The sequence below is a fragment of the Lagenorhynchus albirostris genome, chromosome 12 (assembly GCF_949774975.1).
Source record: "Lagenorhynchus albirostris chromosome 12, mLagAlb1.1, whole genome shotgun sequence".
In the NCBI taxonomy this organism is placed as follows: domain Eukaryota; kingdom Metazoa; phylum Chordata; class Mammalia; order Artiodactyla; family Delphinidae; genus Lagenorhynchus; species Lagenorhynchus albirostris.
Genome location: NC_083106.1, coordinates 29031296 through 29058503, shown reverse-complemented (window position 1 = coordinate 29058503; position 27208 = coordinate 29031296).

Here is a 27208-nt window from a genome sequence, read left to right as displayed (position 1 = left end):
CTTACACCAATGGACAGATCATCCAAACAAAAAATTAACAAGAAAACACAAGCTTGAATGACACAATAGACCAGATAGATTTAATTGATATTTATAGGACATTCCATCCAAAACTAGCAGATTACACTTTCTTCTCAAGTGCACACGGAACATTCTCCAGGATAGTTCACATCTTGGATCACAAATCAAGCCTTAGTAAATTTAAGAAAACGGAAATCATATCAAGCATCTATGTTCTTGGATTGTTGGAAGAATCAATATTGTGAAAATGACTATTCTACCCAAAGCAATCCACAGATTCAATGCAATTCCTATCAAATTACCCATGGCATTTTTTACAGAACTAGAACAAAAAATCTTAAAACTTCTATGGAGACACAAAGGACCCCGGTTAGTTAAAGTAGTCTTGAGGGACAAAAATGGAGCTGGAGGAATAGACTCCCTGACTTCAGACTATACTATAAAGCTACAGTAATCAAGACAATATGGTACTGGCACAAAAACAGAAATATAGATCAATGGAAGAGGATAGAAAGCCCAGAGATAAACCCATGCACCTATGGTCAACTAATCTATGATAAACGAGGCAAGGATATACTATGGAGAAAAGACAGTCTCTTCAATAAGTGGTGCTGGGAAAACTGGACAGCTACATGTAGAAGAATGAAATTAGAACACTCCCTAACATCATACACAAAAATAAGCTCAAAATGGATTAGAGACCTAAATGTAAGACCAGACACTATAAAACTCTTAGAGAGAAACGTAAGAACACTCTTTGACATAAATCACAGCAAGATCATTTTGATCCACCTCCAGAGTACTGGAAATAAAAAGAAAAATAAACAAATGAGATGTAATGAAACTTAAAAGCTTTTGCAAAGCAAAGGAAACTACAAACAAGATGAAAAGACAACCCTCAGAATGGGAAAAAATATTTGCAAACAAATCAATGGACAAAGGATTAATCTCCAAAATATATAAACAGCTCATGCAGGCTTTCCTGGTGGCGCAGTGGTTGAGAGTCTGCCTGCCGATGCAGGGGACACGGGTTCATGCCCCCGTCTGGGAAGATCCCACATGCTGCGGAGTGGCTAGGCCCGTGAGCCATGGCCACCGAGCCTGTGCGTCCGGAGCATGTGCTCCGCAATGGGAGAGGCCACAACAGTGAGAGGCCCACATACTGCAAAAAAAAAAAAAAAAAAACCCAATCAAAAAATAAGCAGAAGACCTAAATAGGCATTTCTCCAAAGAAGACATACAGATGGCCAAGAGGCACATGAAAAGCTGCTCAACATCACTAATTATTAGAGAAGGGCATTTCAAAACTACAATGAAGTATCACCTCACATGGGTCAGAATGGGCATCATCAGAAAATCTACAGACAAATGCTGGAGAGGGTGTGGAGAAAAGGGAACCCTCTTGCACTGTTGGTGGGAATGTAAATTGATACAGCCACTATGGAAAATAGTATGAATGTTCCTTAGGAAACTAAAAATAGAATTACGATATGACCCAGCAATCCCACTACTGGGCATATACCCAGAGAAAACCATAATTCAAAAAGACATATGCACCCCAATGTTCACTGCAGCACTATTTACAATAGATAGGTCATGGAAGCAACCTAAAGCCCGTCAACAGACAAATGGATAAAGAAGGTGTGGTACATATGTACAATGCAATATTACTGAGCCATAAAAAGGAACGAAATTGGGTCATTTGTAGAGGCGTGGATGGACATAGAGACCGTCATACAGAATGAAGTAAGTCAGAAAGAGAAAAACAAATATCATATATTAACGCATATATGTGGAACCTAGAAAAATGGTACAGATGAACGGGTTTGCAGGGCAGAAATAGAGACACAGATGTAGAGAACAAATGTATGGACACCAAGGGGGGAAAGTGACAGGGTGGTGGTGGTGGTGGTGTGATGAATTGGGAGATTGGGATTGACATATATACACTGATATGTATAAAATGGATGACTAATAAGAACCTGCTGTATAAAAAAATAAATAAAATTAAACTAAAAAATAAAGAAAGAATTTCTTTAGAGAGCCTTAGATTGTTTTCACTTACCTCTGACCATAGGTAAGCAGAACATCTGAGCTATAGGTGCATTCTTCTATGCCATGTTCTCATGGAGATGGCTGGGGTCAGCTGCTGTGCTATTCTTGAGGCAAGGGATCTTGGCTAAGGCTGATAACCCCATGCTGGAACCCTACCTCTTAACACGTCCCTAACCACTACCCCCTCTACTGCAACCCTCTCCTTCCTCCATGCTCCCTCTTCTGCAAGTCCAGTGAGGTTTTCTGATGCTCTTGGGCTTTTGGAAATACAAACCAGAAAGTGTTTCTGTCTTGTACTTGTCACAGGCCAACACTTGAGCTAGCTATTTGCTCAAGTGATAAGAAAAGATAGGGAAAAGGTAGAACAAATTCAATATATTATCTTTCTGCAAGAATATGAGATAGATTTTGCTGAGAAATATACTTGTGTCATATCTGATAACACAAAATTTTCCCTTCAAGTATTTGGATACATGACAGGGGGGTTATTTTATTCTACTTGAGATAGATATATGAGGCTCCTAGATGGCATTACAGAAAATTTCCCTATTTGTACTTGGCCTCAGTCCTTACATTTTGAAAAGATAAGAAGCATCTCCCAGAGAAATACATGTAAGAATTCATTTGTCATAATCTTTTTGCTTTTCTGACATGAAGGATAAGGAAAATAGAGTGAACATTTGAAACAACTGAAGATTAAACTTTACTCTTCAAATTCACAAGGAACTTGTCTTGGAATAAGTGATAATTGTGGCTAAGGGACCATATGATCTGAAGTAGGCATTGGCATGTGTAACAGAAAACAATATAGAATAAGAAATGCTTATCCAGAAAGTGAGCAGTATTGCAGCTTTTGCTGTATGCCCGCCACTGGGGTGAAGTGGAGAAGCACATGCTTTATCTTTTTACCCTAATTTCTAATTTTGAAAATATTTTTTTCAAAGTACATTTATGTTCATGTCTCTGTACTCTTCATAAACCAATATTACACCATTTCTTTATGGGAATCACTTCTGTGGCACGGCTTTGGGAAAGGTCTTAGAAGCTCTATACCTATGACTTTTTCAACACATAGGTGGTTAGCAGATTGACTCATGGGCCCATTCCTTCTTTTTTAGCTTTAGAACTGTTTATTGCTGTTCATTTTAAAATCTGGATTGAATTCTTTGTCTCTCTGTCTGATTTTTTTCTTTGGACTGAGTCAAGTTTCTTTTCAGGATTCTCAATTACATTTTGGAACGAGAGAATTCTCTTTACGGGCATTCCTAAGTTAGGCAGCAGATGTTCTGATTTCTTTTGTTTTTGTTTTTATTTTTGTTTTCTCCTAAAGTGTGGAAAAGATGAAAGAAGTATATAATCACAGAATTTTAAAGCTGAAAGAAGTAACCCAATCTGTAGCTTTTTTTTTTTTTTCATTTACAGATGCTGAGGCCCAGATTAGGTAATTTATTGAAAATTAAATATCTTGTAATGATAAAATTGAGAATGGAAAGAAGATGATCTACATTCTAGTCTTTTTGAAAAATAATCCTAAGGGGAATATCTATCCTGTTTACTGTTATATCACCAGGGTCTAGTACTCGGCATGTATGGGACAAAAGAGAGGTATCATAAATATTCATAGAATGAATTAATGAGTGAATGTCCAAGTCTGGAAGTCCAAACTGCCAAGATGATTTTGGAAATGATCTAGAAAAAATCTCTAAAGAAAAAAATAGACACTCTGTGGTAGTCCCAGACCTATTTTTGATCAAAGGTATTTCCAAGATGGTGAAGTATGGAGGGATATATACCATCCTAACGCTAATCAAAAGAAAGCAGGAAAAGCTATAATAATTTCAGACAGAGCACACTTCAGATCAAGGAAAGTTAGCAGGGATAAAGAGGGGCATCACATCATGATAGAGGGGTCAATTCTCCAAAAAGCCATAACAATCTGATGCACTTAACAGAGCTTGATGCTCTGTTAAGGTGTTCCTTCCTCAGGACCTATGGGCACAGGCTCTGCTTTAATATTATTGCAAATAATTAATACATCATCTTTGGTCTTTCATAATTGAAACATATTTATATATTATTCATATTTTAAGCTGTTAGGTGGAAGGGGCTCTATTCTGTTTTTACTTTTGATTCTTCCCTCAGCTATTGATAATTGTGTCCTGCACACATGTTGAGAGCTGAATAACTATCATTGGTTTGCTGGAGTCCCATGTACCCTTTCTAAGTTACTGAGATCTATAACCAGAACCTGCCTGATTACAGAACTGTAAAGCAGTGACAGTTCTCAGCCATGCCTCCCCAGCTCAAGCTTGGCTCCTAAGCAGGGTTTCTATTCTTGTGCAGACTTGCCGCCAGTTTTTGCTTAGGACACTTAACCTCTCTGTACCCCATTTCATCATTGCTTAGACACAAATGATGATATCTACCTCATAGGCTTGTTGTTGCTTTGAGAATAAAATGTAGATATAAATGTAAGTATAGATAGATGTTATCAATAAAAGTAAATTTCTTTTCCTTTCCACAGTTCCAGACTATAATTCAGAATCCTACCAGGATTGACCAGAGACAGGAGGACAGAAAACCAAGTTAAGAAATGCAGTGAAGATTTCAATAATATGGATATATTGGTCTCACTGATTGCTAGGTATAGAAGGTGAAGGAAGACACGAGGTTTATGTAGACTTGAAATTTTAACCAAAAATGGTAAAACATGTGGGACTTGGAAAAGACAGCAACTCAGTGCAGACTTGCCCAGGAAATGCCAGTTCATTTGCACAATAACTCCTCATCCTCGTCTTAAAAGTCCTGGGAGCAGCTGTGCATTTTCTCTTTGTTTCCAAAAATCAGTCCAGCTCCCTCTTGACCCATTGTGCAGTTTGGCAGTTTGCTTCACATTCTGCTCGTACCCTTGGTGCAGAAAGAGTCTGTCTGTGGAGATGGCAGGAAGGAACTCCCACCCCAAGGCTACTGCTGGAAAAGCCTGCTGAGACATCACCAACTACTTTGCCCCATTCCTCCCGTTCATCAGCTTTCTCTTTTTGGCATTCTCCTGACTCTCTAAGAGCTTCTTCACCTCTGTTTCTCTCATTTGATATTGAAGCAATTATGTTTAACTATCTTCTTTTCTTCCTGTTTCTGTTCCTATACACTCAATAAGTGTCGTGTTTTTTGGCTCTGCTATTTAAACTCATCTGGGCTCTTCCACAGTTTAGAAAGTGGAATGAGTACTTTCATTTCAGAGATTAAGTCTGAGAAATGGCTATTTTTTAAAAAATGTGAATGTTCTTGGAAAAGTCCTTTTTTTCAGGTATTATACCAGAATCATTTTGTTCTTACCAATTTCCACACTGGTCATGGGATTTCAGGCTGCTCCTCTGGGATTGTTATGGATATTCCTATTCAATTAAAACCCAATAATGGAACATAACAATGACTGACTTCTACTATCTTGAATCAGGGAACTGAGAAGGTTTTGATTCTTAATTTCTCAGAATTAATTTGCAAATCAGTGTAATAATCAAAGGTTCTTCCAAAGGAATTGGATAAAAATGGAGTCATCCATCAGAAAAATGAGGTCTCTGCCCACTTGGAAACTGATCAAATTAACAATTTAGAAAAAACAGAGGAGCATGGTGATCCAGTCATCATGATGAACTAAATTAATTTGGGGCTCTATCCATGTAAATTGCATGGGAAGTACACGTATATTATGTGTGTGTCTGAGCACATGTAGATGAGATTATATCCTTCATACTTAAATATGATATTATTCACACTTTTTGTGTCAAGATTCAGAGACACCATGGGGGCTTCCTGGTGGCGCAGTGGTTGAGAGTCCGCCTGCCGATGCAGGGGACACGGGTTCGTGCCCGGGTCCGGGAAGATCCCACATGCCGCGGAGTGGCTAGGCCCGTGAGCCATGGCCACTGAGCCTGCGCGTCCGGAGCATGTGCTCCGCAATGGGAGAGGCCACAACAGTGAGAGGCCCGCGTATTGCAAAAAAAAAAAAAAAAGATTCAGAGACACCAAAGTTTGAACAATGGTTTGCTAATATGAACTTTCTTTCAAACTACTTTCACATTTATAAGGAACAACTTATGTGTGTCTTCTGTCAAGCCATTAAGCAACTGTTTATTCTAATATACAACTTTGATCACACCTCTCAAAACTGTTGACTGGAATTTATTTTACACAAGGAAAAATTAAAGCTTGTCAACCTGTCATTAAAAAAAACCCAAAACTTCATGTTATAGAGTTAGTTTCTCTTTCAAAGCTCATTGTAGCGGACGCAGCTGTTAGCTAATCTAATATTCATTCTCAACTGCTCTTCGCCCTGAGTGCTCTGCAGTAGAACGCAAAAAGCTAAGCTGTCACTTTCCCAACCTCCCTTTGGGTTGCCATGTGTCCTAGGCTGCCATGTGACGCAGTGCTTTCCAGACAGTTGCAAGCAGAATCAGTAAAGGAATTTCTGAAAAGGATTTTGTTCTTCTTAGGGCAAAGGAACAGATACACTAATGCTTTCCACTTTCCCCTCTTCCTTCAGTTTCCTGGTCTTAGCAAAGACAATATGCCTAGTGTTACAGCAGCCATCCTGTGACCCTGAGGAAAAGGGCATTAGAATTGGCCCTGACATAGTTGATATACTAGAACAAAACTTCCAAACTTACATGAGAAAAATGAACCCCCATTTATTTGGTTAATTTGGGCTCTATTATTGTTGCAGAATGGTAACCTAACTGACACACTAATTTTTTACCATTCTTCTTTGTACAAAACTTTACGCTCCAAGTAAATTATATTTTGCCAAGCATACTATGGGTTTTCATGCCTTTGTATAGCCTGTGCTGTTTCATCTTATCCACTATTTCCCTAGGGTGTCTAGTGTCATCTGGTAAAACTCAGCTTTGATATCACCTCTTCTAGGAAGTCTTCCTTGAGATTCCTCAACACAAACTAATCACTCCCTTTCCTCTGGGCTCTCTCTTTATTTCAAAGATATCTTCATTTTTGAATTTCTCACATAGTATTGTCACTTATTTATTTATGTGCTTAGCATCATAAATAGACATGAAATAAAGTGCTGTGGAATGGCATGCAGTGCATTAACTATGGACAGGGTTGGAGACTATAAAGACAAGTCTTCTAGCCAGCTAACAGAGAAGATCAAGCTTATAGATGACTAACCAGACTCTAAGATACATTAAAGTAAAGGTTGTCATAAAGCAAAAATGGGTATTATATGAGTTCAGCAAAAATGAAGAATTCATTCTAGCTGGCGGCAGGTCCTGCTTCTTTAGGATTATATTGAAGTGAGAAATAAACAAAAGAAAATCAGCAGATAAACAGGATTTGATGACTGGCTGGATGGAGAAAGACTGAGAAAGCACAGTTGCTCTTGGGAATCTAGTGGCCTAATTTGTGAAATAAGGAAATGTACTAAAGGATTACTAATGGCTCCTCTAGCCATTAATCGAATGCTCTTTGGTCAGTTGAATCAATTGATGTCATCAAATTGACACTATAATCAGAGTAATGCTCCTTTAATCTTGCTTCTTTTTTTAGGCATAGTAAACTAAAGAAAAGAAAAGGAAAGAAAAAATAAAGACAGAAAGTGAAGAGACGTTTTCAAAAGTCACTAGTAAGAATGAAGGAAAAATAGAAAGAGAAGGAGAACTACATCTGAGACAAGTCCTAATGGAGGCAAGCATTTGGGACAGAATCCCACCCAGTGATTGTCTGGCATTCCATTCTCGTCACTTCTTCTGCAGCTATTCAAGGAATTGATTCTATAGCATGATCCACTCCAGATGGTGTGAATGGATTGTGATGGTGCTGTGGTATGAACATGCTGTAATATGATGACAATGATGATGATGATGATGACGACAATGACTATGGTGGTGATGGTAATGTTAATCATGATGAGGAGGAGAAAGAGCATTCTGGCACTTCACATTCAATCTTCCACATTATTCCATTCCAAACCAATACCTTCCTAGTTAACTAGTCAAAACTAAGTTCTACCATCCCACCATTGGAAGCCAGGAATTTAACTGAGATGTCCATGAATCTCTCCACCAGTATCTGTTCTAAAAGTTCTACCTCTTTCAGATAAAGTTTTCTGAAGAATCTACTAGAGTTGGTTTCTGGAGTTGTGTCATGTGGATGCCACTTGACCAGAGCATTATTGACATCCTAATCAATGGATCCCCTGATATTCTATTGATTCCATTGAGACACATCTTATTCAGAAATGATTGTATCATTTGCTTGTGACTAACTAGGAAATACAGTGCTCTTTATGGACTAAACCTTTTGCAAGGGGGATAAAAGGATGCCATATTGTTTCCTTCCTTGGCTTCTAGCAGAAGCTCTTTTCTCTGCCTGGGAATATCTATTTCCTCTAATCTGAGGAACACTTACATTACTGGGAAGTTCGAGGAAGTTCTCCATAGAGAACTCTTCATATCCATTCTCCCTCAGGAGTTTATCACTCTTACTCAATTTTAGCACTGATCAGACTATGCTATGTTTATTTATTTGCATATCTATCTTTTCTACAATATGGTAAGAACTTGATGCCAGGGTCTATGTTTGATTGATCTTTGAAGTTTAAAAGTCTGAAAAAGTATCTTGCACAAGCACTTGTTTAATGAAATAATGGCATTCATGTTACTAACACACTAACATTCTTTCAAGAAAAAAGCTAGAGAAATACCATTTACCTAAAGATTCCAAATTTCATGGATTGGATTATCTTTTAAGAATAAATGACCAAAGAAAAATGTATGAAAATAAAATACCACAAATCATTTTAGAGAGGTAATGAATTTTAATGGGAATTTAGCTCATCTATTAACAGCTCAGGTATACACAAATGGGCCCATTCTGTTGAAATGTATATTGTAGAAGTTAAATTGTCTTCTTATCTTTTATGATTTTCTTTTTCTTTGCATTAGGCAAGATTTGTATTTGAAACTTAGATAGTATCTCCTTTGGCCAGAGTTTTCAAATACCGCCCATGAATTATTTAGTAGCATAACAGGAGAGTGAACCCTTTTGCATGTCAAACATCAGATTGTAGAACACATACCCCATAAAGTTTCTATAGAACATAACTGTGCAGCTTCATGAGGTTTTTTTCATTAGATATTATTAATTGTGGAAATTATTGTTATTGAAATAGTCCCAAAAGATTGCAATATGATTAGGACTAAAAGAACTAACATTTTAGCAAATATATTGGCTGCTTATGGAATAAACTGTTATTCCATGGCCAACTTTTTGTTGTAAACCATGTTATGCAATAAAATACAACTTCCCCCAAAATGGACATGGGCCTTCACTATCTTTTTGGATTAAATTATAGCATCTTTCAAATGATTTTTAGTATGTGTGCTACTTTATCTTCGTCATGAAGAAAAAATATTTGGATATAAGCTTTGGAGAAAATTACAGTCTCATCAGGATACAAATAAATTATGTATGGCTCATTAAAAACTGTCAGTTTAATCCAGATAACATTTATTTATTATTAGTTGTTTTAAAGGTTTATAGTTATTTTCCATATTATTTCATTGCACTTTACTTACCCTCATTTAAAATTCTTTTTCCACGGTGAACTATCTAGTTTAACTTTTCTTTCCGTTACTTTTCTACTGAAAGTTAAATAGAAATATGCTGTCATTTGCCATTTTCCTCGTATCATTATCATGTGCTGTGCAATAGTATTCTCTGAATTGCCAGTGGACTCTATGCCACTTATTTACAGGTACTGTGTTGATATATGAATGTTGAGAGAAATGAATTTACTTTATCAAGATACAATTATTATGTGGTACTATGTCTTATGTAAAAGTGAATCAAACAAGAAACAAATAAGGAACTGTGTCATCTAACTATTCTAGTATTTTGAAAAACATCTTAAAGTTTTTGTACACTAGAACCAGTACTTTTGGCTTTATTTCACATAATTTAGATGCAGAGATGAGTTTATCTGATGTGAATTTTTCTATTTGTGTAAATAGGTCACAGACATATAAAAGCCATTTATTGGTTAAAAAAAAAGTGATGTGTATTTGCAAATTTAACAACATAGTGTAAGGTAAAAAGCACAGAACTGAGAAACAAGCAGACGTTAATTAGAATTTTGAATCTGCAATTTACCCGCTATGTAAGCCACAGTTTCCTCATCTACTATATAGGAGTAATAATAAATACCTAGGAAGGATTGTTGCAAGGATTAAATTAGATAATATATGTATGAGAACTTGAGAGGCTGTAGTAGTTCAGTTCATGATGGTAGGACTAATTCGAATGAAAAGAGTCATGTGGGAATGGTGATCATATAGATAATTTTTTTTCTTTTTTTTTGCGGTATGCGGGCCTCTCGCTGTTGTGTCCTCTACCATTGCAGAGCACAGGCTCCAGACGCGCAGGCTCAGCAGCCACGGCTCACGGGCTTAGCCGCTCCGCGGCATGTGGGATCTTCCCGGACCGGGGCACGAACACATATCCCCTGAATCGGCAGGCGGACTCTCAACCACTGTGCCACCAGGGAAGCCCCATATAAATTAAAGCCCCGTATAGATAAAGCCCCATATAGATTTTGATTTTTCATCCAGAATTTTGCTGTTTTAGGTAAGCACATGATCTAATGTTCTTTCACATTAATTTAATTTAGTAGCAAAAGTGATCATGATGATGATGATGCTGGGCTGGTAAAGTTGATATACTGTGATGCTGATGTGGGGAGATGATGCTGTGTTGTGAATACAGTTTGCTTTGAGGATGGTTTAGTGTGATTAGGGTGTAGTTTGATGATGGTTTGGTGTGATGATGATGTGATGTGATAATGGAGTCACATGTGCCAGGAGGTAATGGTGTAGTGTGATGTGATAATTGTATAGTATAATGTCCGTGTAGTTCTGTGTCTCTGGTTGAAATATGACTGATACAAATTTTGGTATGAGAAGTGATTCTAGAGGACCAGAATCTCAAGGATGAGTTTTCTGGGTTGGTTCTAGGTTTTCTTGAAGTGGTTCTATAACGTGATTAGATCTAAAAGCATTAATAATTCTATTTCCACTGGTAAAAAAGGACCCTGGTAGTCCGTGACTTGGTGTGGCAACTGAGATACACAAAAAATTGCCATTGGATACTCCTACTCAAATACCAGTAGAAGGTAAGGTTATGGGTGATCATGTATTTGATATCTTAGAACACTGTAGTCAAACTAAGGAGTACAGTTGGGATTGGCAGGTTGTTCCCAAATACACTAAAGTGGGAGGACAAAAGGATGAGCTCAGCGCTTCAAATTTCTAGCTCTAGCTCTGTGTAAATTGCCTGAAAGCTTCTACTTCTGCCCTGAAATCAGGATCTGTCCATATGTCCTCAAGTATGAATAAGTATGTATTTCAAGTTTAGAATTATGTTAAGTTCCTAACATGCTTCCATTTGTAAGGTATTCCTTGTCTCCATCACCACAAGAGAGTAATGGTTTTCAAGTGTCACCAGGCCAATAGTAACAGAACTAAAATTTCTATATTTATAACCACTCTTTGCTTTTTTCTTCAAATAATTTTTTTAACCATAGTCTTTTATCTTTTTTACTTTCTCTTATTCTAACTCTCTTGCCTGATGCACTCACAAGTATATTCCTCCAGAAAAATGTATCTAGGCAACTCTATATTACATCACACTTCATCCATATTCATGAATTTATTTTCTCATTTAATCATCCCTCAAATAGTTACCAAGTACATAACTGTGTGCAAGGAATTATGCTACATTATTCAATGTGTCAGGACCTCTTCATGACCAAATCCAATTCTCAGCCTGTGGCAAAAATCACGAGTAAAAACAGAAAATAAAATCCTTTGCCCACATTTCCTTAAGTGTTTGCTTGCAGATAAACATTTGATTTTTCTCCTTCTCTAAATTCGAGTTAGAAAGCTAAGCAGATTTTCAAATTGCCCTTGTGGTTTCTCCCTACAGCAAACACACACACACACACACACACACACACACACACACACACACACACTCTTAACTGCACTTTTCCTTAGAAATTCATGAGTGAGAGTGAACTCAGACACACACTGACAGACCATTTTGAATACCTGTATTATAACATTGGCCATGAGCAATCAAACATTTGCATAAGAGCCAGTGGTTCTCATTTTTATTCTTTTCGAAATATTGGAAGGGGGGTAGCAGTCAAATTTCCAGAGAAATCTAACTTTGAGGGTTAAAATCATATGCTACCAAAATCCAGTCTGAAGTCCTCTTTTCTCCGGCAGGAAAGACTAGCTCAGAGAAGGTTCTGAAATGGGTCTCTCTGTCAGATGATACTAACCATGAAGAAACTATCCTGAAGCCCACAGTAGTGCCATGTTCAAAGTCATAACATAAGATATCCTAGAAAAGCTCTACCCACCTTGGATGGGATTCTAGAGATCTTTATTCTGCCTTCCATGCTATAGAAGGCTGTGTTGCAGTCAAATTCCAGAGCATGATCACTGCCACAATGCAACTGTTTACTCCATCTCAAAATGTCACATCAACATGACCTTTGAGAGGAGGTATTTGTTTGTGTGACTCCCCAGAGCAAGGCCTTCTCTGTGTCTGGAACATTATGAGTTGTTAGTAAATATGAAACAAATAGAGGAGAAAATGAGAAAATTGGATCCCAAATAAACAAAAAGAATAAAAATGGAAGGAAGGAAGGAAGAAAGAAAGAAAGAAAGGGAGGGAGGGAATAAAGGAAGGAAAAGAAAAGAGAAAGAAAAATATGACAATAGTAAGACTAACATCTATTAAGGGCTCAATGTGTGTCAGGCAATAGTCTAGAATCTAGTCTCTCACATATTAATTCATTTAGTCCTCATACTATCCTGGAAATTATTATCTCCATTTTTAGATCAGGAATCTGGGCACAGAAAAGTGAAATTGCTTGCACAGTTAGTGCAATTTCTTGGTGGTAAAGCTGGGATTTGAACTCAGGAGATCTCAGTTCAAAACCTGCACTGTTGGGCTTCCCTGGTGGCGCAGTGGTTGAGAGTCCGCCTGCCGATGCAGGGGACGTGGGTTCGTGCCCCGGTCCGGGAAGATCCCACATGCCGCGGAGCGGCTGGGCCCGTGAGCCATGGCCGCTGAGCCTGCGCGTCCGGGGCCTGTGCTCCGCAACGGGAGAGGCCACAGCACTGAGAGGCCCGCGCACTGCAAAAAAAAAAAAAAAAAACCTGCACTGTTAAACACTGTACTGTAGTACCTCTCAACAAAAACCAATAACAACAACATGAAGTGGGAAAGGGTAAGGAATTAGAAGAATTTATTCAATAAACATTTTATCCTATAAATATTTATTGAACGGGAAAGACAGTATTTATTGAGCTACTGAAGAAGACAGAGCTCCTGGGATCAAAGAACTCAAAATTTGGTGGAAGAGAGAAAAAGGGAGGGAAACAGAAGATGAATGAATGCAACAGAGTACAAGAACTATAGCAGGACTTGATGCTGTGCAAGGCCTTAGGTGTACACACAAGAAGGCAGCCTTCTTCACCTGGGGAGGAGGTGAGGGTGTCTGTGGTTCTCCAGGAAGTAATGTCTGGGCCGGCTCAGAGAACCAACTCTGGCAGCCATGAGAAGTGTGGGTTGAGAGAAGGTGAGGCCCAAGAGGGGAGCTGTTAGAGCCTGTTGTAACACACCAAGTGGGAGATGATGAAGACCAAAATGAGAGCATTGATTGATGAGAGCAGTTGGATTCGAGAGGATGGGATAAACTGAGTTAAAGTTTGGAGGAAGAATTGTCAAGAGCCATTCATCGACCAGTTGCCATTAAAGAGAGGGACACCATGAGCTGACTCCCAGGTTTCTAACTTGGGCAACTTGATGGTGCCACCAATGAACCGGGACAGGGAACACAGGGAGAAGAGCAACTTACAGGGTTAGAGGAGGGGAGAAGATATAAAGACAGTTCTTTCTTGTTGAGTTTGAAATCTCCATGAAACTTCTAGGTTTAGATGCCTTGGGAGCTGTACTTCAGAGTGTACAGATCTGCCCAACATGATGAATATGTTGGTGGTACTTACATCCAAAACAGAAGGATTGCTGATAGAATGTGCTTAATGGGAGAAGAACGGAGGAAGGAACCCTAGAAAACACTGACAGTGGAGATACATGAGGGAGAAAGAGCCTGGAAAGTAGTCAAGGGTAGAAGGTAGAAGAGAATCAACCACTCAAAACTAAGGGAAAGGGCTTCCCTGGTGGCGCAGTGGTTGAGAGTCCGCCTGCCGATGCAGGGGACACGGATTCGTGCCCCGGTCCGGGAAGATCCCACATGCCGCGGAGCGGCTGGGCCCATGAGCCATGGCCGCTGAGCCTGCGCGTCCAGAGCCTGTGCTCTGCAACGGGAGAGGCCACAACAGTGAGATGCCCGCGTACCGCAAAAAAAAAAAAAAAAAAAAAAAAAAAAAAAAAAACTAAGGGAAAAGAGTTTCCAACTAAAAGAGATCAGAAATGATGTCAAATGTCACAGGATGACCACATAGACTACATAATGAAAAGCATTTATGGTATTTGACTGATATAAAATTATTGGGACCTAGAGCCCAGGTTGGGGCAGGGGGCTCTTGAAGAGAAGGGGTTACTTTTTCTCTAAGAGAGGGAGAGAAGAGAAAAGGATAAAGAAGATAAAGATGAATTTTCCAGTGTTTTAAATAGAAGACAGAAGTTTAAGGTTAGTTTGTGAATTAGGAAGTGAGATCAGATACTGAAATGACAATGGAATTGACAGCAGTGGGCAATATTTGAACATCCACTGAGAGAAAACAGCAATTTAAAAGACTGCCAAGTTACAAAAAAATCCCAGCTGGGACAGAGAAGGATCAATTTCTAGTTACAAATCTGCATTCTGACCGCCCTCAGCAACCTCCCTGGCCCACCAAACAGGAAAGTAGGAGATTGTGATTAGACGATAGGATAGGAATTTATGAACTCAAACGCAGAAATTATGAATGTTCAAAGGAAAAGGAAAATAATTGAGGAGAAATGTCTATTTCCTAGTTATCATTTGTTAAATTAAATACTTACTGATTTCCTGTGCTTTGCTTTGTGGACAATAATTATTCAACTAATCTCAAGTATTTGCTGAGCAACTGTTACGTGCTCAGGTTTCTGTTACGCACAGGACTTTCAGAGTTACATGACCCCTACCCTTAGGATGCTTACAGTCAGATGGAGGACTCACATGAAAATACTGCAAAGGAAAAGCAGTGTGGTGGAAGCTATGTACACTTAGGATGCTGGGAGATCAGAGAGCAAGGGAGTATAAACCCAGACAGGGAAGGGAGAGAAAAAGGAAGGTTTCCTGATGGAGCCGTGCCTGAGATATAAAAATGAGTAGGAGTTAGGCAGGGTGCTTAGATGTGGTCAAAAGAGGCACATGGTGAGGCTGAAGAAATAAAGAGGGCCAGATCATAAGAAGCTCTCTTGGCCCTACTAAGGAATTTAAATTTTATCCGTTAAACTAACTCACTCTGTCTCTGTCTCTGTCTCTCTCTCTCTTTCTTGGCAAATTACAACTAACAGCAAAAGCAAGCAAGTATTTATCCTCCAGAGATATGTAGCCTACCTAAATTTGTTGTTGCTCAAGTTAAAATTCCTCGTTTCCATATTTAAAAACAAATGTGAATTTTATAACCTCCTTTAAAATATATTAATTTAAATATACTTTGAATTTTTAACCTGAAAATCAATTAATCATCAAGAAGATGCATCATGCTTCTCTTGGAGTTCCTTGTTTGTAAATTATAGCCATAGATAAACAAAGAATCATTGAGTTGTTTTAAGCAAGACTGTTGCATAATCAGATTTCAGTTTTAGAAAAATAACCTAGCAACAATGTGTAGTATGGTTGGGTAAATCAAGACTAGGAACAGGGAAAGTAGTTGAGAGACTGTGGCGGTAATCCAGACCAAAAAGGATGATTTCCTCCATATTAGCAGTATGAGGAGCAAGAAGGGTAAATAGTCCCGAATTATTACGGGAATAAGAATTTCAATGAATTCTGTAGTGCGGAGGAGTCAGGATGACTGGCAGAAGTCTGGATTGAATGCTGTTCCCTAAGTTGGTAACTAGAGGAGGAAAGTCAGGGCCTCAGGAGTAGAAGAAATGGTGAGTTCTGCTCTGGACGTTGAATTGGAGATTCCCATGGGGCATCCATGTGCTGATGACCAACATGAATTTAGATACCTATGTGGAACGACCAGTGTATATATGGGGAAGTTACGTGGTGGAGGCGGAGAAGGTCATCAGACAGGGTGCCTTAGAGTTTATAATGCATTTGTAGAAATGATCTGGAAATGACAAATAAACCCATAACAAGTAAGTCTGGTAAATCAGTTCCAATGGAATGAAAAGTGCTGAGGGGACGGGGAGTTAGGGACTGACCGGATTGAGGTGGGTTAGTCAGGGGAAAACACCACTGAGATACATCGCTGGGCTCAGAGGCAAGTTCACAGCTTTATCCTGAACAAGAAGACCACAGTCACAAGCCACTCCTTCTTTGCTGCATCACCTTGTCTAATTGCCAAATCATTTGCACCTGCCTGGAACAATGAGAACGCCTTTTTTTTTTTTTTTTTTTTTTTTTTTTTTTGCGGTACGCGGGCCTCTCACTGTTGTGGCCTCTCCCGTTGCGGAGCACAGGCTCTGGACGCGCAGCCTCAGCAGCTATGGCTCACGGGCCCAGCCACTCCGTGGCATGTGGGATCTTCCCGGACCGGGGCACGAACCCGTGTCCCCTGCATCGGCGGGCAGACTCTCAACCACTGTGCCACCAGGAAAGCCCCAAGGATGCCTTTGATGAGAGGGATGGCCTATTTATGAGAACTCCGAAGATGTGAAGACCATGTGATGAGTGAGATTCCTGAGCAGGGACTGTGAGCCTGGAGGTGATGCTATTCTTCCTATTGTGAGTTTGGGTCTACCATGTTGCCGCAGTTGGAAAGCATTGCCTAAGCAGCTGGGAGAATCTCACCTTCTGGAGAACACATGCCTGCCTGCCTGCCTACCTGCGCAGCAAAGTTCAGTCCTACATCCTAAACCCAAAGTTGGGGTTTTGAGTTACTCCCAAGTGGGAAGGAGAGCCTTGAGAGTAAAATTTGGATATAAATATATTTTAATTTCTGGGACATTTTTGTAGCTTCTAGGGATGATAGCACAATGTATAAAATTAGGTCTGTCCTGTCCTTGTATTTATATGGAACTTTCCTGAGTTCTTCTTCCTGGGACTCCAGAGCGGAGGGAGGAAAAATGGTCAGAAGTGGGCCCTGCACTTGCTGTACTTCCAACCTCTCCACTTTGCAGATTGAGCTGCGTTAATGCAGCCCCAAGGAGGCTTGGGATTGAGCAAAGACGAGGTGATGTGAAATGCTGTGTAAATACGAGAGGATGTGGAGATCTAAACCTTGGCTGGACATTTAAGTTATGGGCTCCTGGAGCTCTCATTTTAACTTTATTTAAAATAGTTACGTTTTCCACTTTGGAAGATGTTAGTGGATGGAACATTTTACATTACTAGATTCAAAATGAAATAAATTTTTAAAAAATGAAATACCAGTGAAATATGTTTGGAGGTCAAGAAATAATATATAAAACCCTAAATTCTCTCAAGTCACATCCAACCTGGTAGTCCTGAATACCACTTTTCATGGTGTTCATTTTTAATTAAAAAAAATTCTTTGAATTTTCTACATTGAATTTATCTTTCCTTTGTAATTAGAAAAAAATACAACCTATTTAAAACACAATAATACTAGAATTACTACCAAATGCTCCTTTCCATGTTTCATTCTATTCTATTTCATTCTATTCTATTTCAAATCTCTATTCTCTATAACTGATGTCAGAGCTGGACTCAAATTATCTTAGCAAATATTATGTCTCCTGAATAGCTAGAATCAGATTTGTGCTATACAATCACCTGTGAGTTCTCTGTGACTCTAGTTTCCAAAGAGTCTTAATCCTGGAACTTCTAAAGGCCAAAGATTTATGCGGCCGTAAGTGAAACAGTTCTGGAATGAACAAGATCTAAAAGTTTAGAAATCCTCAGGCTATTCTCTAAACAAAGATGTGGGAAACTATTAATGTTTATATTAAAGATTCCCTAGTGTTGGTTTTCTTTTTTTTTTCTTTTGGTCATTGTAGGATATGAACGGTTATGTCCTCTGCAATCCCTATGTAGTTGTCTCTGGGCAGGGACCCCTTAGCTTGAGATGTGGTTGGGGGAGAAGGTGGAGAGGTGACTTACCTACTTTAGCCATAAAAGGAGCCCAAATGTTCACACACGCTCACACATACACACACACACACTCACACACACAAACACATGCACACATGTCTTCTCGACCTGGTTATCAAATAGTAGATCTGAAGAACTAGAAAAGAGTAAATAAGTTTATCCTTTATAATGTCTGTCTAGGCTGACATACATTAAACACGATAAGGACAGTGCCCGGGGCCCACAATACTTTTAAGGGCCTTTGAAAGTGTTTTAATTTCTGTTAAAATCGGAAGAAAAAAAAGTGAACCTTTAAATTGAAGAAACATTTTAAGATGCAATATAATATATTCATCTTTATACCAATACAGTCATAAACTATAATTATCAATCCTTCTTTTGGAGGAAGCAGCCCACAAAAGCAAAGGGGCCAGGGCTCTCAAACGTCAGAATGTGGCCCCTGTGTCTGTGCTCCATTCTGTTAGCTGTAGAGACCCTTGTGAAAACAGCATCTGAGCCAAGCCTGTCAGTTCCAGAAGCAGGATGCTAATGAAGCCGGGATCTTGGGTTTCATGCCTAAAGGATTCAGTTAACTTTCATCAAAGAAAAAAATATTTCATAGCAACCAAGCCATCTACTAAAAGCATTACTTGAACCAACAAAGTAAGATTGGACATGAGAAAAAAGATCACATAGCTCAATGCAAGCTCATTGCCACCTCTGGGGGAAAGGACTAGGAATTCCATGTATTTTTTAAAAAATTAACATTGTAGCATTTGATATGTTAAATGACCATGAGCCTTTGTGGTTTATAAAAACAAATATTTACTCTCTCAGGATTCTGTGGGTCAGGGAGAGGGCCGGCAGCTGGGGAGCTCTGCTGCTGACCTCACCTAGGCTCACTGCAGTCTGTTGGCACCTTGGCTGGGCCAGTGGGCTTCACTCATAGGCCACCAGTCAGCAGGCTGCTGGTCAGGACACCTGGGTCCTCCCCCATGTGGCCTCTCCTGCTAGCTAGACTGGATTTCCTCATGCCCTGGCGGAAGTAAACTCTGCTTGTGTCACATTTCCTATCTCCATTGGCTAAAGCAAGTCACATGTCCAAGACCAGATTCACAGGGTGGAGAAATAGACTTGACTTCCTGATGGAAATAGATGCAGCGTCACTTTGCAAGGGACATGCGTACTAGGATTGGAAGAATCTGTGGCCATTTTGCAATCTACCACACCTCACCCTTTAAAATCCTCATAGCAATACTTTCGCCATTTCACCTCCTTTTTGAATGTTTATGCTCAGATGATTGGTTTTAGAGTGTCAGCTAAAGCTTAGTTTGGTTTCTAAAAGAAGGGGAAAGGGAGGTGCAATTGAAACCAGTCCAGTATTTTTTTAAACCACATTTTATATTATATTTTTAGAGTTTACAGCATAATGTGATGGAACAAGTTTGACTATTGAGTTCATATCACAGCTTTGCTACATACTGTGTGACCATAAGAAAGTTGCTTAGTCACTCTGGGCATTTGTTTCCTCCTCTGTGAAATAAAGACAATAAACCTCCCACTCAGGGTTGTTGGAGAACAAGAGAGAAGTGCCTAGTTCACCAAGCTTTGGTAGGTACCTAATAGTTCTTAATGTTGGGATAAGGATGATTACATCTGGTAAATTGCTGATTAAAATTAAAAATTCAATAAATAACTATGGAGTAAATTCTGTGTACAAACGCTCCACAGTCTATCTTCATTTTTCATGTGCCTTTGTGAATTTTATGTATTTAATGATTAGATGTTCTAGTGGCATTACTTCTCTTCTTGTTAGTGGGCAGCCAGTTCTGAAGCGGAATGGGGGTGTCTCCTAAACACCAATATAGCTTTATTTGGAGGTTTTATAATTAAATCAAACCAATCATACTATAATGTCACCCTTGCTACTAAAATTTGAAATTTTATTTCTCCTATTCATATCTCTGACTGCAGTCTGGTTTTTTTAAATTTCATTTTTTGGAGTTACTGATGAAAATGTTTAGACAAAATAAATAGTTTGGAAATACTAGCTGCCCGTGTACTTACCCTGAGAGTGCATTAATGAACCTGACTTACACTGCAGTGTGCCTGCTGGGTCACCAGTTTCTGAGCATCAGAAGCCACACTCCTGAGAGTCTAGTAGGATGAGGTTAGGTTGAATCAAGGAAAGGTTTCTTGGCAAGCAACGCAATGGAAAAGAAAGCAGAATTTTGTGGATGGCATTCTTTTTCATAGTTTTTAAAATACCTCTGTAGACAGTTTACTCATTTATGTATTGAAAATATTAAGTATATACAGATATACTTTATATGAGTTGATTTCTTTAATTAAGAAAGTAATACATAGTAATACTTTCCTCAGTCTAGATATATGTAGGTGTAAGTTTGTACTTGTGTATTACTCAAAGTCAGTAGAAAAATTTAAACATGATTTTCAAATATGCAATTTAATAAAGAACTTTAAACTTCAGAATTATCCAGTGAAATAATTTTTATGTGAGGTAAACACCATAGCATCCAGCAGGTGAGTGGGAGTTATGCTTCACCTTTTTTGCTTTGGTGAATTTTAAATAGCTCTTTTAATAGATCTATTAGATGTTGAAACAGTGAACAATTTGATTACAGTTATTACTTGCATCCAAGTTCCCACAAAATCAACTGTAATTGGCATAATGTTTTTGTGTTCTGTAATCACAATCTTAATCAGAAGTTCTCTTTCAGTGCAAAGGTATAATTTTTATCTTCATTTCTTTTCCTTTTAATCACATGTTTATTTCATAAAACATGTAATCTCCAGAGGAGGCATTTAGCAAACTATGATATATTCATATGTATCAATACAATCCTTTCATTGTTTATGACAAAGAGAACTATGTAGAAATATGGAGAGAAAGTGATCTAGAACCAAAAATTCAAGTAAGAATGATGTACGGACTTTAGAGAATATGCTAAGCACGGCAATGTAAAGAGACATTTTCTCAGCAGAAAAGAATGAGATGAATTTTGTGTTTTTCTTGTCAGATTTCAATAAGTTAAAACATTTTTTTCAGTTCACTGAAACCTCAAACTCTAGTCCAAGTGATAATGAGCTATATCGATAGCATGTAATTTTTTCATTTGATAGATATATATTTTTACTCCAGGAAAGAATTCTATCTAGGTTCTTTTATATATATATATACACACACACACATACACACACACATATGCATATATATATATATATATATATATATATATAGGGACTTATCAAAAAAAAATGTGAGCCCCAGTTTAGGGAAAAATTATCCTCAACCTTCTCAGTAATTTGGTATTTTGGAAAGACACTTTGCCCTCAATATGTAGCTTCTGAAATCCAGAGGTGAAGCCAGTGATATCTGATACTATTGATGGGTGTTTACTGTGTAAATGCAGGATGCAATTGACAAACAGTATCTCTTACTTTCACTGTAGCTACATTTTACAGTGATTAGCATGTTGCATCAAATCACCTAGTTTCTGAAAATATGCAACCCAAGAACCATCGAAGTTATTATTACAATCTCCATCTTCTGAAGGACCATCAGTTATGCCTATCTTGAACTTTCTCTGCAGATATCTACATTATTAAAACAGTATTCTGAATAGGAAAGCAGTAAGATGGGCAATGGAAGATACACATTCTAAACCTACTTTGCCACCAGTTAGCGGTGTGAACTGGGAAGATTCACTTCTCTCAGCTTTGGTCTTCTTCTCAGAAAACATCATGTTTGAACAAGTGCTAAAGGTTTATTCCAACTCTAAAACTCTCCTTACAAGCTTAACTACTTCTTTGGACAGAGATTTTTTTTTTCCCCCTACGGGAAGAAATAGGGCTCTCACTGTTGTACTGAGGGAGATTTTACTTTAAAAAGAGAAAGTCTGGGGCTTCCCTGGTGGCGCAGTGGTTGAGAGTCCGCCTGCCGAGACGCAGGTTCGTGCCCTGGTCCGGGAAGATCCCACATGCCGCGGAGAGGCTAGGCCCGTGAGCCATGGTCGCTGAGCCTGCGTGTCCAGAGCCTGTGCTCCGCAACGGGAGAGCCCACAACAGTGAGAGGCCCGCGTACCGCAAAAAAAAACAAAACAAAAAAACAAAGTCTGTACAGAGTGGCAACCGTACTTCAATTCTTCGCGGTAAAGAATTCGCTTTAGCTGGTCTCTGTCCTTCACTTTCTCTTTATCCTTAAATACCATATCCATCAAACATGAAAGAGTGTATGATTATCAATTTCCTTATTTAATACTAAGGGAGAAAATCTAGTGCTCTAGAGTACTGATTTATGGAGGAGGGGTTAGTTTCCTTTCAAAAATTTACCTTTTAAGAAAAATTATTTTTAAGAAGTTAACAAGCTAATATGAGCTTACTTTGAATTAGTTATTTTTCTTCTTTTGCTGTCTATATATTATTATAGGATGAAAACATCGAATGAAAGTTGTTTCATTACATGGGTTCTTCTTCATTATTTGCTAGCCTGTGCTCCTTTCTATGTGAGTTTATTGTGCCCCCACAGTCCAGTTGATAAAGCCTTAAAGGATTTTCAAATATTCTGTCTATACAGGATACTGACTCAGTGTTTAGCTAAGAGGTTAGTTTTTGAAATAAAAGTATAATGGGAAAAGGTTGTATTATCCCCAATTTAGGAATACTCTTTTTCCAGTCCTAGGTTTGGAGCCCTTGACTTTAATCTAACTGTGTTTTTTGTCTGATCAGGAGGGGCTTATTTATTAGGAGTCATACAAAATAAACATGAAAAGTTTGCCATAAAATATGACAACCACTTTAAATAATGTTGACTTAATTAAACTTTAAACTTTATATATTTTATGGTTTTAGTGTGAGCTCTTCTCGGATGTTTACTCCAGTGTAAAATCCATCATGTGAGGACCTTGAAAGGAATTAATCCCCCTACCCCTGGCACAGAACTCAGCTCCAACAATTCAGATCTAAATATTTAGTGATGGATGATACATGTTTATGGAACAGAGGGCAGCATGACATTTAAATGTGAACTGTGGTTTCCATCTTGAGCATATGGTGGAAAAGACACTAGAAGCTGAAGTTATGCCAACCAACAGAAGTTGATAAGTTTTTTTATGCTTCTCTTTCTCCTTCCTCCTTTTTTTTTTTTTTCACCCATTCCATTTGTTTCTGGAGTCTCTTAACAAAACTATTCTTATAATCAGCTTTCCAGAAAAGAAGTTCTGCTGACTCTTGCGCATTTGGTAGTGCATCCCATGGTTAAACTAATAGCCTTGCTGGGTGTCAGCCAAAGGTTACAGGCCTCTCAAAATATTCCTGGAAAAAAAAAGTTTATCACGAAACTGAAGTTTCTCATTAGTAACCCTGTGGTGTCTAATCTGTGAAATTACATGATTAACTCCTTTGCAGAGCTGGCTGCAGTTGAGGTTTGCAATCCCACAGGAAGTTATTAAAAGTATCACCAAGATAATTCCTTAGCTTTGTACTTGGTCCCTGGGGTAAAGGAAATAGATCATTAGATGAGATGAGTACTTTATAATAAAGTCATAGATCACTCACAATTATTAAATGGCTGTCAAGGAAGATTATTATTTTAAAAGTTGAGGACAATGTGATTTGCAAAACACACAAAAAAAAAAACCATGAAAGAATTTCTTACTTCTTTTGTTTTGGAAAAGAAACAGGAAACATACTGTTTTCTCCCCCGTGCTTTTTGAAGTTGATATTTCAAATACAGATATCTTACCTTGTACTTTTTTTCCCTGCAGTTATTGAAATGTTCCTTGAATGAAAGAGAAGATTATTGTAAGTAAATAAAGGATGCAAAAAAAAAAAGGTCCAAAAATAGAATGGAGAAATACCTTGCATATATGTGTAAATAATGTGAGATTTTTCCTATAGCAGAAGAGATGTGGCTATGTGCACGGTTAGTAGTTCACTGGAGGTTCATAAAGGTTATTCTAGTCATTCATTCAGTTCATAAAATAATATCAGCCAGGACACTTGGCCTTTGGTAAGAGTAGAATACAAAAAAATACCGATCTTATAAGGAAAGCAATACAAAGTATCTCTCATTATTAGTCCAAATCCACTACACATTGAAGCTGCTCTTGGTAACTTCAGTTGGATATTTGGCTTTAAACTCTGCTCTAAGTGCTAAATCTTATTCTGGTCCATACAGAAATGTTTCAAATGCCTTCTTCCTAGTTTGCTTTTGAAAATTTTTACTGTAACTTTTTATTAAAAAAAAATCCTAATCAATAAAGTACATGGTTTCTTTTGAAACCAATCCTTGACAAGGTCAGGTTTTGTAATGAAAAGCCCCAATAGCTATTCAACCAAACCATTCAGATTCCTGTGTTTAATCATACTAGCACTTGGCACTCACTGCATGGTGATGTTTAAAGATGCCAAATGGACTCAATAAAAATGCGTGCGTCATGTGGAAAAATACTCATACACATAATGCCAAACCTTTTACAAATTTCCAAATATCAAACCCAATAGAGGGAGCAAAGCAGGACATTGGTAAAAAGTTAATTCCATTTGATCTGTTTTTCTGTTCAGTTTCTTTCCTTCTTCGCATTCTTTGTGGTTTTCTGACCATAACCAGAAAAAACATTGTCCGAAAATTTCATTAATAAGGAAATGTATGACAGTTGAAAAAAATCCAGGTTTTTCTGCTCACATTTGGATAGTGGTTCCTTTCAATAGTTACATAATAAACTTCTGATATGCACAATATTATTACAAAACAAAAAATTACACCAATTCACTCTTTTATCCTCAATGTCAAGTCAATAGAAACATAAAATGCAGTGCAGTGTTTAACAGAAATATTGAAGATTGATGTAGAGGGCAATACTTGCATTATAAATGCTCTATGATGCTTTCTTTTTTTTAATTTCATTTTTTTATACAGCAGATTCTTATTAGTTATCAATTTTATACATATTAGTGTATACATGTCAATCCCAATCTCCCAATTCATCCCACCACCACCAACAACAACCCCCACTTTACCCCTTGGTGTCCATACATTTGATCTCTACATCTGTGTCTCTATTTCTGCCTTGCAAACCGGTTCATCTGTACCATTTTTCTAGATTCCACATATATGCGTTAATATGCATACGTTATTTGTTTTTCTCTTTCTGACTTACTTTACTCTGTATGACAGTCTCTAGGTCCATCCATGTCTCTACAAATGACCCAATTTCATTCCTTTTTTATGGCTGAGTAATATTCCATTGTGTATATGTACCACATCTTCTTTGTCCATTGGTCTGTCGATGGGCCTTCAGGCTGCTTCCACGGACTGGCTATTGTAAATAGTGCTGCAATGAACATTGGGGTGCATGTGTCTTTATGAATTATGTTTTCCTCTGGGTATATGCCCAGTAGTGGGATTGCTGGGTCATATGGTAATTCTATTTTTAGTTTTCTAAGGAACCTCCATACTGTTCTCCATAGTGGCTGTATCAATTTACATTCCCACCAACAGTGCAAGAGGGTTCCCTTTTCTCCACACCTTCTCCAGCATTTTTTGTTGTTTGTAGATCTTCTGATGATGGCCATTCTAAACAGTGTGAGGTGATACCTCATTGTAGTTTTGCATTTCTCTAATAATTAGTGATGTTGAGCAGCTTTTCATGTGCCTCTTGGCCATCTGCATGTCTTCTTTGGAGAAATGTCTATTTAGGTCTTTTGCCCAATTTTTGATTGGGTTGTTTGTTTTTTTAATATTGAGCTGCATGAGCTGTTTATATATTTTGGAGATTAATCCTTTGCCCATTGATTTGTTTGCAAATATTTTCCCCCATTCTGAGGGCTGTCTTTTTATCTTGTTTATAGTTTCCTTTGCTGTGCAAAAACTTTTAAGTTTCATTAGGTCCCATTTGTTTATTTTTGTTTTTATTTCCATTACTCTAGGAGGTGGGTCAAAAAAGATCTTGCTGTGATTTATGTCAGAGTGTTCTGCCTATGTTATCCTCTAAGAGTTTTATATTGTCTGGTTTTACATTGAGGTCTTTAATCCACTTTGAGTTTATTTTTGTGTATGATGTTAGGGAGTGTTCTAATTTCATTCTTTTACATGTAGCTGTTCAATTATCCCAGAACCACTTATTGAAGAGACTGTCTTTTCTCCATATAATATCCTTGCCTCCTTTGTCATAGATTAGTTGACCATAGGTGTGTGGCTTTATCTCTGGGCTTTCTATCCTCTTCCATTGATCTATATTTCTGATTTTATGCCAGTACCATATTGTCTTGATTACTGTAGCTTTATAGCATAGTCTGAAGTCAGGGAGTCTGATTCCTCCAGCTCCGTTTTTTTTCCTCAAGACTGCTTTGGCTATTCGGGGTCTTTTGTGTCTCCATACAAGTTTTAAGATTTTTTGTTTGAGTTCTGTGAAAAATGCCGTTGGTAGTTTGAGAGGGATTGCATTGAATTTGTAGATTGCTTTGGGTAGAATAGTCATTTTCACAATATTGATTCCTCCAATCCAAGAACATGGTATACCTCTCCATCTGTTTGTATCATCTTTAATTTCTTTCATTAGTGTCATAGTTTTCTGAGTACAGGTCTTTTACCTCCTTAGGTAGGTTTATTCCTAAGTATTTATTCTTTTTGTTGTAATGATGACTGGGATTGTTTCCTTAATTTCTCTTTCTGATCTTTCATTGTTAGTGTATAGGAATGTAAGTGATGTCTGTGCATTAATTTTGTATCCTGTTACTTTATCAAATTCATTGATTAGCTCTAGTAATTTTCCGGTGGCATCTTTAGGATTTTCTATGTATAATATCATGTCATCTGCAAAGAGTGAC